Source organism: Triticum urartu, chromosome 7A, assembly GCF_056163025.1.
Source record: "Triticum urartu cultivar PI428250 chromosome 7A, HENAU_Tu73, whole genome shotgun sequence".
Lineage (NCBI taxonomy): Eukaryota > Viridiplantae > Streptophyta > Magnoliopsida > Poales > Poaceae > Triticum > Triticum urartu.
In genome coordinates, this window is record NC_141879.1 from 141048670 (window position 1) to 141060321 (window position 11652).

Genomic DNA, 11652 nt, shown 5'->3' on the forward strand with positions numbered 1-11652 from the left:
ACTAGCTCGTTAATCAAAGATGGTTATGTTTCCTAACCATGGACAAAGAGTTGTTATTTGATTAACGGGATCACATCATTAGATGAATGATCTGATTGACATGACCCATTCCATTAGCTTAGCACCCGATCGTTTAGTATGTTGCTATTGCTTTCTTCATGACTTATACATGTTCCTATGACTATGAGATTATGCAACTCCCGTTTGCCGGAGGAACACTTTGTGTGCTACCAAACGTCACAACGTAACTGGGTGATTATAAAGGAGCTCTACAGGTGTCTCCAAAGGTACATGTTGGGTTGGTGTATTTTGAGATTAGGATTTGTCACTCCGATTGTCGGAGAGGTATCTCTGGGTCCTCTCGGTAATGCACATCACATAAGCCTTGCAAGCGTTGCAACTAATGAGTTAGTTGCGAGATGATGCACTACAGAACGAGTAAAGAGACTTGCCGGTAACGAGATTGAACTAGGTATTGGATACCGACGATCGAATCTCGGGCAAGTAACATACCGATGACAAAGGGAACAACGTATGTTGTTATGCGGTCTGACCGATAAAGATATTCGTAGAATATGTAGGAGCCAATATGGGCATCCAGGTCCCGCTGTTGGTTATTGACCGGAGATTTGTCTCAGTCATGTCTACATTGTTCTCGAACCGTAGGGTCCGCACGCTTAACGTTACGATGACAGTTATTATGAGTTTATGCATTTTGATTTACCGAAGTTAGTTCGGAGTCCCGGATGTGATCACAGACATGACGAGGAGTCTCGAAATGGTCGAGACATAAAGATTGATATATTGGACGACTATATTCGGACACCGGAAGTGTTTCGGCGAAGTTTCGGATAAAACCGGAGCACCGGGGGGTTACCGGAACCCCCCGGGGGGTTAATGGGCCTCATGGGCCTAAAGTGGAGAAGAGGAACCCCCTAGTCCGAATTGGACAAGGAGGGAGGGGCGGCGCCCCCCCCTTTTCCTACTTGGACAAGGAAAGGGAGGGGAGTCCTACTCCCGGTAGGAGTAGGACTCCTCCTGCGCGCCTCCTCTAGGGCCGGCCGCACCCCCCCTGGATCCTTTATATACGGAGGCAGGAGGGCACCCTAGAACACACAAGTTGATCTTCGTGATCGTTCCTTAGCTGTGTGCGGTGCCCCCCTCCACCATATTCCACCTCGATCATATCGTTCCAGTGCTTAGGCGAAGCCCTGCGTCGGTAGAACATCATCATCGTCACCACGCCGTTGTGCCGACGGAACTCATTCCCAAAGCTTTGCTGGATCGGAGCCCGGGGAGCGTCATCGAGCTAAACGTGTGCCAAGAACTCGGAGGTGCCGGAGTAACGGTGCTTGGATCGGTCGGATCGGGAAGACGTACGACTACTTCCTCTATGTTGCGTCAACGCTTCCGCTTCGGTCTACGAGGGTACGTAGACAACACTCTCCCCTCTCGTTGCTATGCATCACCATGATCTTGTGTGTGCGTAGGATTTTTTTTTGAAATTACCACGTTACCCAACAGCTTGGTATGCAAGATTAATAATAAAACTTTCTTATGAGTGTGTTGAATACTAAGAAAAGTTTGATGCTTGATGATTGTTTTGAGATATGGAGGTAATAATATCAAAGTCATGCTAGTTGAGTAGTTGTGAAATTAAGAAATACTTGTGTTGAAGTTTGCAAGTCCCGCAGCATGCACGTATGGTAAACGTTATGCAACAAATTTGAAACATGAGGTGTTATTTGATTGTCTTCCTTATGAGTGGCGGTCGGGGACGAGCGATGGTCTTTTCCTACCAATCTATCCCCCTAGGAGCATGCGCGTAGTCCCGAGGTTTTTGATGACTTGTAGATTTTTGCAATAAGTATGTGAGTTCTTTATGACTAATGTTGAGTCCATGTATTATACGCACTCTCACCCTTCCATCCTTGCTAGCCTCTTCAGTACCGTGCATTGCCCTTTCTCACATTGAGAGTTGGCGCAAACTTCGCCGGCGCATCCAAACCCCATGATATGATACACTCTTTCACACATAAACCTCCTTATATCTTCCTCAAAACAGCCACCATACCTACCTATTATGGCATTTCCATAGCCATTCCGAGATATATTGCCATGCAGCTTTCCATCATTCCGTTCATCATGACACATTCATCATTGTCATATTGCTTAGCATGATCATGTAGTTGACATAGTATTTGTTGCGAAGCCACCATTAATAATTCTTTCATACATGTCACTCTTGATTCATTGCATATGTACACCGACGAAGGCATTCATATAGAGTCATCTTTGTTCTAGTATCGAGTTGTAATTATTGAGTTGTAAATAAATGAAAGTGTGATGATCATCATTATTAGAGCATTGCCCCAAGTGAGGAATAAAAAAAGATAAAGGCCATAAAAAAAAGAGAAGGCCCAAAAAAATAGAAAGGCCATAAAAAAGAGAAGGCCCCCAAAAAAATGAGAGAAAAAGAGAGAAGGGACAATGTTACTATCCTTTTACCACACTTGTGCTTCAAAGTAGCACCATGATCTTCATAGTAGAGAGTCTCTCATGTTATCACTTTCATATACTAGTGGGAAATTTTCATTATAGAACCTGGCTTGTATATTCCAACAATGGGCCTCCTCAAGTGCCCTAGGTATTCGTGAGCAAGCAAGTTGGATGCACACCCACTAGTTTCTTTTGTTGAGCTTTCATACATTCATAGCTCTAGTGCATCCGTTATATGGCAATCCCTACTCCTTGCATTAATATCAATCGGTGGGCATCTCCATAGCCCATTGATTAGCCTCGTTGATGTGAGACTTTCTCCTTTTTTGTCTTCTCCACATAACCCCCTCATTATATTCTATTCCACCCATAGTGCTATGTCCATGGCTCACGCTCATATATTGCGTGAAAGTTTATAGGTTTGAGATTACTAAACTATGAAACAATTGCTTGGCTTGTCATCGGGGTTGTGCATGATGAGAGCATTCTTGTGTGACGAAAATGAAACATGACTAAACTATATGATTTTGTAGGGATGAACTTTCTTTGGCCATGTTATTTTGAGAAGACATAATTGCTTAGTTAGTATGCTTGAAGTATTATCATTTTTATGTCAATATGAACTTTTGTCTTGAATCTTTCGGATCTGAATATTCATACCACAATTAAGAAGAATTACATTAAAATTATGCCAAGTAGCACTCCGCATCAAAAATTCTGTTTTTATCATTTACCTACTCAAGGATGAGCAGGAATTAAGCTTGGGGATGCTTGATACGTCTCCAACGTATCTATAAGTTTTGATTGCTCCATGCTATATTATCTACTGTTTTGGACTATATTGGGCTTTATTTTCCACTTATATATTATTTTTGGGACTAACCTATTGACCGGAGGCCCAGCCCAGAATTGCTGATTTTTGCCTGTTTTAGGGTTTCGAAGAAAAGGAATATCAAACGGAGTCCAAACGGAATGAAACCTTCGGAAACGTGATTTTCTCACTGAGTACAACTGAGAAGACTTGGACCCTACGTCAAGACACTTAACAAGAGGTCACGAGGTAGGGGGGCGCACCGTACCCCCCAGGCACACCCCCACCCTCGTGGGCCCCCTGTTGCTCCACCGACGTACTTCTTCCTCCTATATATATATCCACGTACCCCCAAACGATCGGGGACGGAGCCAAAACCCTAATTCCACCGCCATAACTTTCTGTATCCACGAGATCCCATCTTGGGGCCTGTTCCGAAGCTCCACAGGAGGGGGCATCGATCACGGAGGGCTTCTACATCATCATCCAAGCCTCTCCGATGAAGTGTGAGTAGTTTACTTCAGACCTACGGGTCCATAGTTAGTAGCTAGATGGCTTCTTCTCTCTTTTTGGATCTCAATACAATGCCCCCCTCTCATGTGGAGATCTATTCGATGTAATCTTCTCTTTGCGGTGTGTTTGTTGAGACCGATGAATTGTAGGTTTATGATCAAGTCTATCTATGAATAATATTTGAATCTTCTCTGAATTCTTTTATGTATGATTGGTTATCTTTGCAAGTCTCTTAGAATTATCAGTTTGGTTTGGCATACTAGATTGGTTTTTCTTGCCATGGGAGAAGTGCTTAGCTTTGGGTTCGATCTTGCGGTGTCCTTTCCCAGTGACAGAAGGGCCAACAAGGCACGTATTGTATCGTTGCCATCAAGGATAACAAGACGGGTTTTTTTATCATATTGCATGAAACTATCCCCGTACATCATGTCATCTTGCTTAAGGCGTTACTCTGTTTTTACTTAATACTCTAGATGCATGCTGGATAGCGGTCGATGAGTGGAGTAATAGTAGTAGATGCAGAATCGTTTCGGTCTACTTGTCTCGGACGTGATGCCTATATACATGATCATACCTAGATATTCTCATAACTATGCTCAGTTCTGTCAATTGCTCAACAGTAATTTGTTCACCCACCGTAGAATACTTATGCTCTTGAGAGAAGCCACTAGTGAAACCTATGGCCCCCGGGTCTCTTTCTCATCATATTAATCTTCATCACTTTATTATTGCTTTGCTTTTACTTTTTACTTCACATCTCTATGCCAAAAATACCAAAAATATTATTTATCATCTCTATCAGATCTCACTTTGGTAAGTGACCGTGAAGGGATTGACAACCCCTAAGCGCGTTGGTTGCGTTGAGCTATTGTTTTTGTGTAGGTACAAGGGACTTGAGCGTAGCCTCCTACTGGATTGATACCTTGGTTCTCAAAAACTGAGGGAAATACTTACGCTACTTTGCTGCATCATCCTCTCCTCTTCGGGGAAATCCAATGTAGTGCTCAAGAGGTAGCACGCCCTAGCCCCGACGGCTGCGCGGGGTTGACGAAGAAGAGGTCCATGGATCCCCAAGACTCGCTCTGGGGACGTGGGGTCGACGGTGGCCGCGTCTGCTCGGAGGAGCTCGCGCAGAGGGGAGGAGTGAGCGAGTGAGAGGGAGAGCGAGGGGGTGGCTCTGGGAGGAGGCCAAGCGAGTGGGAGAGGGGATTGAGGAGGCGGGGAGGCGCGGGGCCTTATCCCCTCGCCGGAGCCGGCGAGGTGGTCCGGTGGCGACGCGCGAGTGCGCCCTCGGTCTGAACAGGGGGAGGGGGAACAGTACCGGGGAGAGGTAGGTGGGCCGGCGTGGGTGAGGGGAAGTTGGGCCGGCCCAGGTGGGCTTGGCCCCAGGGGGGCAGGGGCACTTCTCTCTCTCCCTTTTCTCTTTCTCTTTTTTTATTTTCAGCAGCTTTTGCATTTTCCTTTTTGTCAAAAATGAATTTGCAAAATTATGCCACTGGTCAAAACAATTTCAAAGAATTAAAGTGCACTGCCACAAAAAGGTTGGGAGGCTTTTGGAATAGTTGCCAATTTTATAAATTAAAAAAAGGACATTTAATTTATTGCTTAGGTCACTGTTTTAAGTAGTTTAGGCCACTTAAACCCTTTGCAAAAATGTTGGTTCACCACCAATATTAGTTGTGGAATATTTGGCACATGATGAACATTTTAGTTTTCATTTTTGAGGATTTTGAATTTCACTCATAATTTGAAAATGAATTCAACTGGAATTTGAAAGAGAGAGGAGACAATGATGATCAAACACTTGTTTAGCAAAATGATTAACTTAACCCCAGGGGTTACTGTAGCATCATTACACCGGGGTGTTACAACTCTCCTCCTCTAAACGAAATTCTTGTTCCGAGAATTAAGAGGTAGAAGGGAACAAGTCATGGTATTCAGCACAGAGGTTATCCTCGCGTTCCCATGTGGCTTCATCTTTAGAATGATTTGACCATTGCACTTTGAGGAACTTGGTAACCTTCTAGCGTGTTCGACGTTCAGCTTCTTCAAGAATGCAGATCGGATGCTCCTTGTATGTGAGATCATCTTGCACTTCAATCAGTTCCGCATCCACTTCACGTTCCGGATCCTTGAAGCACCGATGAAGTTGCGACACGTGGAAGACATCATGGACGTGAGAGAACTGAGGTGGAAACTCCAATTGATAAGCCACCAGTCCACGACGGGAGAGAATGCGGAAAGGACCAATGTAGCGCGGAGCTAGCTTGCCCTTGACTCCGAACCGATGAGTGCCTCTCAAAGGAGTGACACGCAGATAAGCTTGTTCACCAGGTTGATAAGTTGAACCTAGTGTTTCCGGTCATAGTTGCTCTTCTGGCGGGACTGGGCCGCCTTGAGATTATCCCGGACAATGTGAACTTGCTCTTCAGCTTGTTGAATTATGTCAGGACCAATGAGCGTCTGTTCCCCAGTTTCTGACCAATTCAGAGGGGTTCGGCACTTACGTCCATATAGCACTTCAAAGGGTGCCATCTTCAAGCTGGCTTGATAACTGTTCTTATAAGAGAACTCCGCATAAGGGAGAGATTCTTCCCACTTCTTGCCAAAAGAAATAACACAAGCTCGAACCATGTCTTCAAGAATTTGATTCACTCGCTCAACTTGGCCTTGGGATTGGGGATGATAAGCAGTGCTCCAGGTAATATGAGTTCCCATTGCCTCTTGGAAACTTTCCCAGAACTTCGAAGTGAATAAACTGCCACGGTCTGAACTGATCTCCTTCGGAATGCCGTGGAGTGACACAATTCGGGAGATATACAAGTTTGCTAATTGACTAGCAGTGATAGTCTCCTTGACTGGCAGAAAGTGATCAACCTTCAAGAATTGGTCGATGACGACAAAGATAGCATCATTACCTTTCTGAGACTTGGGAAGGCCAGTGACGAAGTCCATCTGAATCTTATCCCATTTCCATTCAGGAATAGGGAGAGGTTGCAGAAGTCCAGCCGGTTTCTGATGTTCTGCTTTGACGCGACGACAAACGTCACATTCTTCGATATATCGAGCAATATCTTGCTTCATCTTGGACCACCAATACTTCTGTCGAATGTCTAAGTACATCTTGGTACTTCCCGGATGAATAGAGAGAGGGGTGTCATGCGCTTCTTCCATCACCTTCTCTATCATAAGCTCGAACCGAGGTACTACAATGCGATCTCTGAAGTACAAGGTTCCGTCTTCACCAAGTGAGAAATCTCTTGATTTCTCCAAGGCAAGATCCTTTTTCATCAGATCAACATGAGCATCTTTCGCTTGAGCAGACTTAATTGCTTTCAGAAGAGTTGGTTCCAGGACAAGGTTATTCAGAGAACCCTGTGAAACTAGTTGAATGTTTAGCTTGCATAGCTCTTCATAAAGGCAGGGTTGAGCTTTGTAGACCCTGTGATTATTGCAATAAGACTTACGACTCAGGGCATCGGCCATTACATTAGCCTTACCAGGGGTATAGGATATACCGCAGTTGTAGTCAGCACTAGCTTCCATCCATCGCTGCTGACGGAGGTTCAGATCTGGCTGAGTAAACAAATACTTCAGACTCTGGTGATCAGTGAAGATCTCGCAACGATTACCGAGAAGGTACTGTCGCCATAGCTTTAGTGCATAGATAACCGCAGCAAGATCAAGGTCGTGAACTGGGTAGTTCTCTTCATGAGGACGCACTTGACGGGAGGCATAAGCAATCACTCTACTCTCTTGCATTAGGACACAGCCTAATCCTTGACATGAAGCATCGCAATAGGTGACAAAGTCCTTGCGAGAATCAGGGGGAGCAAGCACTGGGGCAGATGTCAGCTTGTCTTTGAGTGCCTGGAAACTTTCCTGACATTTGTTTGTCCAATCGAACTTAATGCCTTTGTGAAGCAGGTTGGTCAGTGGCTTGGCGATCTTGGAGTAGTTCTCCACAAAGCGGCGACAATAACTGGCGAGTCCGAGAAAGCTTCTGACTTGCTTGACAGTCCTCGGAGGGGTCCAGTCAAGAATAGCCTTAACGCGCTCTGGGTTGACAGCAATACCATCCTTGGAGATGACATGACCGAGGTAGGTGACTTCGGGTAACCAAAATTCACACTTGGAATACTTAGCATAAAGTTGATGTTCTTGAAGCTTCTCTAGAACAAGTCGAAGATGTTCATCATGTTCTTCTTTGTTCTTCGAATATACCAGGATATCATCCAGATAGACTACGACGAACTTGTCGAGGTAATCCATGAATATGTAGTTCATCAGACGAGAGAATGTGGCTGGAGCATTGGTCAGGCCAAAAGACATGACGGTGTACTCGTAAGAACCATAACGAGTGACGAATGCGGTCTTTGGAATATCCTCTTCACGAACACGGATCTGGTGGTAACCCAATCTCAAGTCGAGTTTAGAGAATATTGATTAACTAGAAAGTTGATCATACAGATCATTGATCCGAGGAAGGGGATATTTGTTCTGAATTGTAGCTTGGTTGATAGGGCGGTAGTCTTGGACCAAATGATTCGTTCTATCCTTCTTCTTCACAAAGAGGGAAGGTGCTCCCCAAGCAGAGGAACTTGGACGAATGAAACCATTGCGAAGAGATTTGTCGATTTCCTCCTTAAGTTCAAGGAGTTCATGAGGTGGCTTCTTGTAGGGTCATTTGGCGATAGGAACGGTGCCTGGTTTCAAATCGATGACGAACTCGACAGCCCGGGCAAGGGGTATTCCTGGAAGTTCTTCTAGAAAGACATCTAGGAAGTAGCGAACAACTGGAATCTTTTCAATTCCCTCAAGAGGTGCTGCGTTCAACGCATTCAAAGCATAAAGTCGTGCCTCGGCGTTTTGAACAATCTGAGCATGGTAGCTTACTATCTCATCGGAAGGATGTAGGAGATGAACGACTTTGGTGGCACAAACGATAGAGGCAGTATGTGCTTTCAACCATTCCATTCCCAGAATGAGGTCAATGTTGGAAGACTCTAGAATAATGGGAGAAACATGAAATTCCAACCCTTCAATTTCAACGGGGACGTCGCGACCAATCATGGTAGTTCGACACTGACCCGCAGGGGTGCGTACCACAATCGAGTGTTCATGGGCTCGCATCAAATCTCGTGTGCATATGCAAAATTTTCTGACATGAATGAATGCGATGCTCCTGAATCAAATAAAACAGATGCTGGTACTGAATTAACGACAAGAGTACCCATCACAGTGGCAGGCTGGTCTTGAGCTTCATTTAGATCAACATGATTAGCCTGACCACAACCATATGGACTGGCATTATGGTTGCGGGGTTGATTGATACCACGAGAATTAGAAGGCAGAGCCAGCTGATTCTGATCCTGAGGGTAGTTCCTGGAACGATGGCCCGGAAGGCCACACTTGAAGCACAGACCATCATTGGGATTGGGAGCAGAAGCTTGGAGTGGTACAACCCGAAGGGGCTGCCACTACGGTGGAGGGGGAAGACGAGGTGTAGCATAAGACTGTCTTGGTGCAGGTGCAGCTGGACGATACATGCTGTGGGGAATCCATATCTGACGCTTCTGCGCTGACGGGCCCGAAGATGGGCCAGCGTCATGGCTGCGCCTAAGGGATCCCTGGTGTTCCTGAAGACCAGTCTCAACCTGAATAGCCTTGTTCACCAAGGTGGCGAAGTCGGCAAAGTCATGAGAGAGCAGTGCTAGCTTAATATGAGGGTGAAGTCCATCACGGAACTTTTCTTGCCTACGAGAATCAGTTGCAATGTCTTCTTCAGCATAACTAGACAAGTCCAGAAATTCCCGCTAATAAGAATCTATAGTATTGTTGCCTTGGGTGAGGTTGCGGAAATCTCGCTTCTTCCTGTCCATGATTCCTTGAGGAATGAAGTGGGCACGGAAAACAGCTTGGAAATCTGGCCAAGTGATGACCGTTCCAGTAGGCAGGGTACGCCTGTGGCTGTCCCACCATTCAGCAGCGGGACCCTTTAGAAAGAAAGATGCAAAGGTGACATAACTAGCAGGGGCCACACTAGCAGACTCCATTTCATATGTGATGTCGCAGAGCCAGTCATCAGCATCAAGGGGTTGAGTTGAGCTGCGGTAAATAGTTGGGTTGAGACGCATGAAGTCCTGCAAAGATACTGGGGTTGGCTGTTGATTCATGTTCGGACGAGGAAACTGAGCCATCATTCGTTCCATGAACTGGCGGTTCAGCTCAAATTGTTGCATCATTCCAGCAAAGAATTCGGGCGGTGGTGGATCGTTGGCACCACGGCCACGACCAGCAGGTCTAACCATCCCGCTAACATGTAACATGGGGTAATTCAACATTGAGCATTTGTAAAAACAAGGATCATTCATGATGAAACATGCATAATGAAAGAGGTACGATGGATACCACTTCGTTGTCATCACGAGAGTGTGTGTACTATCCAGAATACTATTCTAAGGAAAACTATGGCTTATCCAGCTTTGGGGTGAATGTGGTCACGGGCTCCTAATGTTAGAGTTAGTAAAACCATTTTAACCCGAATAGAAGAGAGATCAGAGTCCCAGAGTATAGACGAGGAATAAAAGATCCTAATACCACCCATATGGCGACGTGGGCCCGTAAGACACACAGCCAATGTTAGTAAAAGTTTTTCAGTGACTAGACTCAACTTCGGCAAAGGAGTAGGAAAGGGGGGTACCTATAGGCAGTCGACTCTGATACCAACTTGTGACGTCCCCGATTTGACCGTACACTAATCATACACGCAAATGTGTACGATCAAGATCAAGGACTCACGGGAAGATATCACAACACAACTCTAGACACAAATTAAAATAATACAAGCTTTATATTACAAGCCAGGGGCCTCGAGGGCTCGAATACATAAGCTTGAAAACAAAAGGAGTCAACGGAAGAAACATTATCTGAGTACAGACATGAGTTAAACAAGTTTGCCTTAAGAAAGCTAGCACAAAAGCAACAATGATCGAACAGGCAAGGCCTCCTGCCTGGGAGCCTGCTAACTACTCCAAGTTGTCAGCGGTCGTCATGTAGTAGTAGGGACCCTCGGGGTAGTAGTAGTCATGAGTGGTGTCGTCTGGCTCCTGGGATCCGTCATCTGGTCGCAACAATCGGGTATGGGGGAAAAGAGGTAGCAAAGCAGCTGTGAGTACTCATCCAAAGTACTCGCAAGACTTACATTAGATCTAAACTAAAGTATGCATTTGAATCAAAGGAAATGGGTTGTATCTGTGGACTAAACTGCAGAATGCCAGAAGAGAAGGGGAAAGCCTAGCCTATTGAAGACTAGCATCTTCAAGCATCTTGCAGCATATAGAAGAGTACATATCAACATAATGTAAAGCAGTAGTAGTGTTATCAACCTCGGCCAGAGATCCTTTCTCGACTCCCTGCGAGAAAGCAATCCCAGAGCCATACTATCCATTTCTCATACATAATTCATTTCTCATCACAAGTATCCAGTTCTAGTTGTATCGATCGGGATACAACTCCAAGTGTCCGTTACCGTAGGACAGGCTATCAATAGATGTTTTCTTCCCTGCAGGGGTGCACCAACTTACCCACCACGCTCGATTAACTCCGGCTGGACACACTTTCCTGGGTCATGCCCGGCCTCGGCCAAACAATACGCCGCAACCTGACCTAGACTTAATAGAGTGGGCAACACGCCGGACTAAACCTATGCCCCCAGGGGTCATGGGTCATCGCCCCGGGAACTCCTGCACGTTGCGTGGGCGGCCGATGAGCAGACCTAGCTACCTCCTTCAACAAGGCAGGAGGTTACGCAGTCCAACCCGGCGCAC

At 45.7% G+C, this 11652-nt stretch overlaps 1 pseudogene; it reads left to right on the forward strand.

Annotated features, from left to right (window-relative positions):
- LOC147958615 (uncharacterized) overlaps positions 1-7942 on the forward strand; it is a 76049-nt pseudogene extending 68107 nt beyond the window's left edge.
- Positions 7943-11652: the final 3710 nt, after the last annotated feature.